The sequence below is a fragment of the Schistocerca serialis genome, unplaced genomic scaffold, assembly GCF_023864345.2.
Source record: "Schistocerca serialis cubense isolate TAMUIC-IGC-003099 unplaced genomic scaffold, iqSchSeri2.2 HiC_scaffold_1417, whole genome shotgun sequence".
Taxonomy (NCBI): Eukaryota; Metazoa; Arthropoda; class Insecta; order Orthoptera; family Acrididae; genus Schistocerca; species Schistocerca serialis.
Genome location: NW_026047644.1, coordinates 2,305,013 through 2,313,696, shown reverse-complemented (window position 1 = coordinate 2,313,696; position 8,684 = coordinate 2,305,013).

The window sequence follows — 8,684 nt, the reverse complement described above, 5'->3', positions numbered from 1 at the left end:
TTAAGTCAGCAATGTGGCCTTTCTATTTAATTCCGATGCAATTTCTGCGTTTCATCGTCAATAAGATGGTCAGAGGGATACAGTAAACCTTAAGTGAAGCATCGGAATCTATAACTAGTGTCACAGGAATGGTTCAAAACATAGACAGTAGGAAGAGTCAGTCTTCTTGTACTTAAGTCGGCATTGTGCCTTTTGTATTTAATTCCGATGCAATTTCTGTGTTTCATCGTCAATAAGAAGGTCAGAGGGATACAGTAAACCTGAAAAGAAGCATCAGAATCTATAACTAGTGTCACAGGTATGGTTCAAAACATAGACAGTAAAAAGTGTCAGTCTACTTGTACTTAAGTCGGCATTGTGCCTTTTGTATTTATTTCCGATGCATTATCTGTGTTTCATCGTCAATTAGAAGGTCCAAGGGATACAGTACACCTGAAGTGAAGCATCGGATTCTATAACTAGTGCCACAGGAATGGTTTAGATCATAGACAGTAAGAAGAGTCAGTCTTCTTGTACTTAAGGCAGCATTGTGCTTTTTGTATTTAATTCCGATGCAATTTCTGGGTTTCATAGTCAATAAGAAGGTCAGAGGGGTACAATAAACCTGAAGTGAAGCATCAGAGTCTATAACTTGTGTCACAGGAATGGTTCAAAACATAGTCAGTAAGAAGAGTCAGTCTTCTTGTACTTAAGTCGGCATTGTGCCTTTTGTATTTAATTCCGATGCAATTTCTGTGTTTCATCGTCAATAAGAAGGTATGAGGGATACAGTAAACCTGAAGTGAAGCTTCGCAATCTATAACTAGTGTCACAGGAATGGTTCAAAAAATAGTCAGTAAGAAGAGTCAGTCTTCTTGTACATAAGTCGGCATTGTGAATTTTCTATTTACTTCCGATGCAGATGCTGTGTTTCATCGTCAATAAGATGGTCAGAGGGATACAGTAAACCTGAAGTGAAGCATCGGAATCTATAACTAGTGTCACAGGAATGGTTCAAAGCATAGCCAGTAAGAAGAGTCAGTCATCTTGTACTTAAGTCGGCATTGTGCCTTTTGTATATAATTTCGATGCAATTTCTGTGTTTCATCGTCAATAAGAAGGTCAGAGGGATACAGTAAACCTGAAGTGAGGCATCGGAATATATAACTAGTCTCACAGGAATGGTTCAAATTATAGACAGCAGGAAGAGTCAGTCTTCTTGTACTTAAGTCGGCATTGTGCCTTTTCTATTTGATTCCGATGCCATTTCTGTGTTTCATCGTCAATAAAAAGGTCAGAGGGATACAGTACACCTGAAGTGAAGCATCGGAATCTATAACTAGTGTCACAGGAATGGTTCAAATCATAGACAGTAAGAAGAGTCAGTCTTCTTGTACTTAAGTCGGCATTGTGCCTTTTCTATTTAATTCCGATGCAATCCCTGTGTTTCATCGTCAATAAGGAGGTCAGAGGGATACAGTAAACCTGAAGTGAAGCATCGGAATCTATAAGTGATGTCACAGGAATGGTTCAAAACATAGTCAGTAAGAAGAGTCAGTCTTCTTGTACTTATGTCGGCAATGTGCCTTTCGTATTTAATACCGATGCAATTTCGGTGTTTCATCGTCAATAAAAAGGTCCAAGGGATACAGCAAACCTGAAGTGAAGCATCGGAATCTATAACTAGTGTCACAGGAGCGGTTCAAACCATAGACAGTAAGAAGAGTCAATCTTCTTGTACTTAAGTCGGCAATGTGCCTTTTCTATTTAATTCCGATGAAATGTCTGTGTTTCATCATCAATAAGATGGTCAGAGGGATACAGTATTCCAGAAGTGAAAGATCGGAGTCTATAACTAGTGTCACAGGAATGGTTCAAAACGTCGTCAGTAAGAAGAGTCAGACTACTTGTACTTAAGTCGATATTGTGCCTTTTCTATTTATTTCCGATGCAATTTCTGTGTTTCATTGTCAATAAGAAAGTCAGAGGGATACAGTAAACCTGAAGTGAAGCATCGGAATCTGTAAGTAGTGTCACAGGAATGGTTCAAAACATAGTCAGTAAGAAGAGTCAGTCTTCTTGTACTTAAGTCGGCATTGTGCCTTTTGTATTTAATTCCGATGCAATTTCTGTGTTTCGTCGTCAATAAAAAGGTACGAGGGATACAGTAAACCTGAAGTGAAGCATCGCAATCTATAACTACTGTCACAGGAATGGTTCAAAGATAGTCAGTAAGAAGAGTCAGTCTTCTTGTACTTAAGTCGGCATTGTGAATTTTCTATTTACTTCCGATGCAGATGCTGTGTTTCATCGTCAATAAGAAGGTCAGAGGGATACAGTAAACCTGAAGTGAAGCATCGGAATCTATAACTAGTGTCACAGGTATGGTTCAAAACATAGACAGTAAAAAGTGTCATTCTACTTGTACTTAAGTCGGCATTGCGCCTTTTGTATTTATTTCCGATGCATTATCTGTGTTTCATCGTCAATGAGAAGGTCCAAGGGATACAGTACACCTGAAGTGAAGCATCGGATTCTATAACTAGTGCCACAGGAATGGTTTAGATCATAGACAGTAAGAAGAGTCAGTCTTCTTGTACTTAAGGCAGCATTGTGCTTTTTGTATTTAATTCCGATGCAATTTCTGTGTTTCATAGTCAATAAGAAGGTCAGAGGGGTACATTAAACCTGAAGTGAAGCATCGGAGTCTATAACTTGTGTCACAGGAATGGTTCAAAACATAGTCAGTAAGAAGAGTCAGTCTTCTTGTACTTAAGTCGGCATTGTGCCTTTTGTATTTAATTCCGATGCAATTTCTGTGTTTCATCGTCAATAAGAAGGTATGAGGGATACAGTAAACCTGAAGTGAAGCTTCGCAATCTATAACTATTGTCACAGGAATGGTTCAAAAAATAGTCAGTAAGAAGAGTCAGTCTTCTTGTACATAAGTCGGCATTGTGAATTTTCTATTTACTTCCGATGCAGATGCTGTGTTTCATCGTCAATAAGATGGTCAGAGGGATACAGTAAACCTGAAGTGAAGCATCGGAATCTATAACTAGTGTCACAGGAATGGTTCAAAGCATAGCCAGTAAGAAGAGTCAGTCATCTTGTACTTAAGTCGGCATTGTGCCTTTTGTATATAATTTCGATGCAATTTCTGTGTTTCATCGTCAATAAGAAGGTCAGAGGGATACAGTAAACCTGAAGTGAGGCATCGGAATATATAACTAGTCTCACAGGAATGGTTCAAATTATAGACAGCAGGAAGAGTCAGTCTTCTTGTACTTAAGTCGGCATTGTGCCTTTTCTATTTGATTCCGATGCCATTTCTGTGTTTCATCGTCAATAAGAAGGTCAGAGGGATACAGTACACCTGAAGTGAAGCATCGGAATCTATAACTAGTGTCACAGGAATGGTTCAAATCATAGACAGTAAGAAGAGTCAGTCTTCTTGTACTTAAGTCGGCATTGTGCCTTTTCTATTTAATTCCGATGCAATCCCTGTGTTTCATCGTCAATAAGGAGGTCAGAGGGATTCAGTAAACCTGAAGTGAAGCATCGGAATCTATAAGTGATGTCACAGGAATGGTTCAAAACATAGTCAGTAAGAAGAGTCAGTCTTCTTGTACTTATGTCGGCAATGTGCCTTTCGTATTTAATTCCGATGCAATTTCGGTGTTTCATCGTCAATAAAAAGGTCCAAGGGATACAGCAAACCTGAAGTGAAGCATCGGAATCTATAACTAGTGTCACAGGAGCGGTTCAAACCATAGACAGTAAGAAGAGTCAATCTTCTTGTACTTAAGTCGGCAATGTGCCTTTTCTATTTAATTCCGATGAAAAGTCTGTGTTTCATCATCAATAAGATGGTCAGAGGGATACAGTAAACCAGAAGTGAAAGATCGGAGTCTATAACTAGTGTCACAGGAATGGTTCAAAACGTCGTCAGTAAGAAGAGTCAGACTACTTGTACTTAAGTCGATATTGTGCCTTTTCTATTTATTTCCGATGCAATTTCTGTGTTTCATTGTCAATAAGAAAGTCAGAGGGATACAGTAAACCTGAAGTGAAGCATCGGAATCTGTAAGTAGTGTCACAGGAATGGTTCAAAACATAGTCAGTAAGAAGAGTCAGTCTTCTTGTACTTAAGTCGGCATTGTGCCTTTTGTATTTAATTCCGATGCAATTTCTGTGTTTCGTCGTCAATAAAAAGGTATGAGGGATACAGTAAACCTGAAGTGAAGCATCGCAATCTATAACTACTGTCACAGGAATGGTTCAAAGATAGTCAGTAAGAAGAGTCAGTCTTCTTGTACTTAAGTCGGCATTGTGAAATTTCTATTTACTTCCGATGCAGATGCTGTGTTTCATCGTCAATAAGAAGGTCAGAGGGATACAGTAAACCTGAAGTGAAGCATCGGAATCTATAACTAGTGTCACAGGTATGGTTCAAAACATAGACAGTAAAAAGTGTCAGTCTACTTGTACTTAAGTCGGCATTGTGCCTTTTGTATTTATTTTCGATGCATTATCTGTGTTTCATCGTCAATGAGAAGGTCGAAGGGATACAGTACACCTGAAGTGAAGCATCGGATTTTTTAACTAGTGACACAGGAATGGTTTAGATCATAGACAGTAAGAAGAGTCAGTCTTCTTGTACTTAAGGCAGCATTGTGCTTTTTGTATTTAATTCCGATGCAATTTCTGTGTTTCATAGTCAATAAGAAGGTCAGAGGGGTACAATAAACCTGAAGTGAAGCATCGGAGTCTATAACTTGTGTCACAGGAATGGTTCAAAACATAGTCAGTAAGAAGAGTCAGTCTTCTTGTACTTAAGTCGGCATTGTGCCTTTTGTATTTAATTCCGATGCAATTTCTGTGTTTCATCGTCAATAAGAAGGTATGAGGGATACAGTAAACCTGAAGTGAAGCTTCGCAATCTATAACTAGTGTCACAGGAATGGTTCAAAAAATAGTCAGTAAGAAGAGTCAGTCTTCTTGTACATAAGTCGGCATTGTGAATTTTCTATTTACTTCCGATGCAGATGCTGTGTTTCATCGTCAATAAGATGGTCAGAGGAATACAGTAAACCTGAAGTGAAGCATCGGAATCTATAACTAGTGTCACAGGAATGGTTCAAAGCATAGCCAGTAAGAAGAGTCAGTCATCTTGTACTTAAGTCGGCATTGTGCCTTTTGTATATAATTTCGATGCAATTTCTGTGTTTCATCGTCAATAAGAAGGTCAGAGGGATACAGTAAACCTGAAGTGAGGCATCGGAATATATAACTAGTCTCACAGGAATGGTTCAAATTATAGACAGCAGGAAGAGTCAGTCTTCTTGTACTTAAGTCGGCATTGTGCCTTTTCTATTTGATTCCGATGCCATTTCTGTGTTTCATCGTCAATAAGAAGGTATGAGGGATACAGTAAACCTGAAGTGAAGCTTCGCAATCTATAACTAGTGGCACAGGAATGGTTCAAAAGATAGTCAGTAAGAAGAGTCAGTCTTCTTGTACTTAAGTCGGCATTGTGAATTTTCTATTTACTTCCGATGCAGATGCTGTGTTTCATTGTCAATAAGAAGGTCAGAGGGATACAGTAAACCTGAAGTGAAGCATCGGAATCTATAACTAGTGTCACAGGAATGGTTCAAAACATAGCCAGTAGGAAGAGTCAGTCTTCTTAACTTAAGTCGGCTTTGTGCATTTTTTATTTAATTCCGATGCAATTTCTGTGTTTCATCGTCAATAAGAAAGCCAGAGGGATACAGTAAACCTGAAGTGAAGCATCAGAATCCATAACTGGTGTCACAGGATTGGTTCAAAACATAGACAGTAAGAAGAGTCAGTCTACTTGTAGTTAATCAGCATTGTGCCATTTGTATTTAATTCCGATGTAATTTCTGTGTTTCATCGACAATAAGAAGGTCCAAGGGATACAGTACACCTGAAGTGAAGCATCGGAATCTATAACTAGTGTCACAGGAATGGTTCAAATCCTAAACAGTAAGAAGAGTCAGTCTTCTTGTACTTAAGTCAGCATTGTGGCCTTTCTATTTAATTCCGATCCAATTTCTGCGTTTCAACGTCAATAAGAAGGACAGAGGGATACAGTAAACCTGAAGTGAAGCATCGGAATCTATAACTAGTGTCACAGCAACGGTTCAAATCATAGGCAGTAGGAAGAGTCAGTCTTTTTGTACTTGAGTCGGCATTGTGCCTTTTGCTTTTAATTCCCATGCAATTTCTGTACTTCATCGTCAATAAGAAGGTCAGAGGGATACAGTAAAGCTGAAGTGAAGCATCGGAATCTAAAACTAATGTCACGGGAACGGTTCAAAACATAGACAGTAGGAAGAGTCAGTCTTCTCGTACTGAAGTAGTCATTATGCATTTTGTATTTCATTCCGATGAAATTTCTGTGTTTCATCGTCAATAAGAAGGTCAGAGGGATACAGTAAACCTGAAATGAAGCATCAGAATCTATAACTAGTGTCACAGGTATGGTTCAAAACATAGACAGTAAAAAGAGTAAGTCTACTTGTACTTAAGTCGGCAATGTGCCTTTTGTCTTTATTTCCGCTGCAATTTCTGTGTTTCATCGTCAATGAGAAGGTCCAAGGGATACAGTACACCTTACGTGAAGCAACGGATTCTATAACTAGTGCCACAGGAATGGTTTAAATCATTGACAGTAAGAAGAGTCAGTCTTCTTGTACTTAAGGCAGCATTGTGCATTTTGTATTTAATTCCGATGCTATTTCTGTGTTTCATCATCAATAAGAAGGTCAGAGGGGTACAATAAACCTGAAGTGAAGCATCGGAGTCTATAACTTGTGTCACAGGAATGGTTCAACACATTGTCAGTAAGAAGAGTCTATCTTCTTGTACTTAAGTCGGCATTGTGCCTTTTGTATTTAATTCCGATGCAATTTCTGTGTTTCATCGTCAATAAGAAGGTCAGAGGGATACAGTAAACCTGAAGTGAAGCATCGGATTATATAACTAGTCTCACAGGAATGGTTCAAAGTATAGACAGCAGGAAGAGTCAGTCTTCTTGTACTTAAGTCGGCATGTGCTTTTTCTGTTTGATTCCGATGCCATTTCAGTGTTTCATCGTCAATAAGAAGGTCAAAAGGATACAGTACACCTGAAGTGAAGCATCGGAATCTATAACAAGTGTCACAGGAATCGTTCAAATCATAGACAGTAAGAAGAGTCAGTCTTCTTGTACTTAAGTCGGCATTGTGAATTTTCTATTTAATTCCGATGCAATTTCTGTGTTTCATCGTCAATAAGAAGGTCAGAGGGATACAGTAAACCTGAAGTGAAGCATCGGAATCTATAACTAGTGTCACAGGAATGGTTAAAAACATAGTCAGTAAAAAGAGTCAGTCTTCTTGTACTTAAGTCTGCATTGTGCCTTTTGTATTTAATTTCCATGCAATTTCTGTGTTTCATCGTCAATAAGAAGGTATGAGGGATACAGTAAACCTGAAGTGAAGCATCAGAATTCGTAATTAGTGTCACAGTATTGGTTCAAAACATAGACAGTAAGAAGAGTCAGTCTACTTGTAGTTAATCGGCATTGCGCCATTTGTATTTAATTCCGATGTAATTTCTGTGTTTCATCGTCAATAAGAAGGTCCAAGGGATACAGTACACCTGAAGGGAAGCATCGGAATCTATAACTAGTGTCACAGGAATGGCTCAAATCATAAACAGTAAGAAGAGTCAGTCTTCTTGTACTTAAGTAAGCATTGTGGCCTTTCTATTTAATTCCGATGCAATTTCTCCGTTTCATCGTCAATAAGAAGGTCAGAGGGATACAGTAAACCTGAAGTGAAGCATCGAAATCTATAACTAGTGTCACAGCAATGGTTCAAATCATTGACAGTAGGAAGAGTCAGTCTTCTTGTACTTGAGTCGGCATTGTGCCTTTTGCTTTTAATTCCCATGCAATTTCTGTATTTCATCGTCAATAAGAAGGTCAGAGGGATACAGTAAACCTGTGGTGAAGCATCGGAGTCTATAACTTGTGTCACAGGAATGGTTCAAAACATAGTCAGTAAGAAGAGTCAGTCTTCTTGTACTTAAGTCGGCATTGTGCCTTTCTATTTAATTCCGATGCAATTTCTGTGTTACATTGTAATAAGAAGGTCAGAGGGATACAGTAAACCTGAAGTGAAGCATCGGAACCTATAACTAGTGTCACAGGAATGGTTCAAAACATAGTCAGTAAGAAGAGTCAGTCTTCTTGTGCTTAAGTCGGCATTGTGAATTTTGTATTTTATTCCAATGCAATTGCTGTGATTCAAACTCAATACGAAGGTCCAAGGGATACAGTAAACCTGAAGTGAAGCATTGCAATCTGTTACTAGTGTCACAGGAATGGTTCAAAACATAGTCAGTAAGAAGAGTCAGTCTTCTTGTACTTAAGTCGGCATTGTGCCTTTTCTAAATACTTCCGAAGCAAATTCTGTGTTTCATCGTCAATAAGAAGGTCACAGGGATACAGTAATCCTGAAGTGAAGCATCGGAATCTATAACTAGTGTCACAGGAATGGTTCAATACATAGACAGTAGGAAGAGTCAGTCTTCTTGTACTGAAGTCGGCATTGTGCCTTTTGTATTTAATTACGATGCAATTTCTGTGTTTCATCGTTAATAAGAAAGTCAGAGGGATACAGTAAACCTGA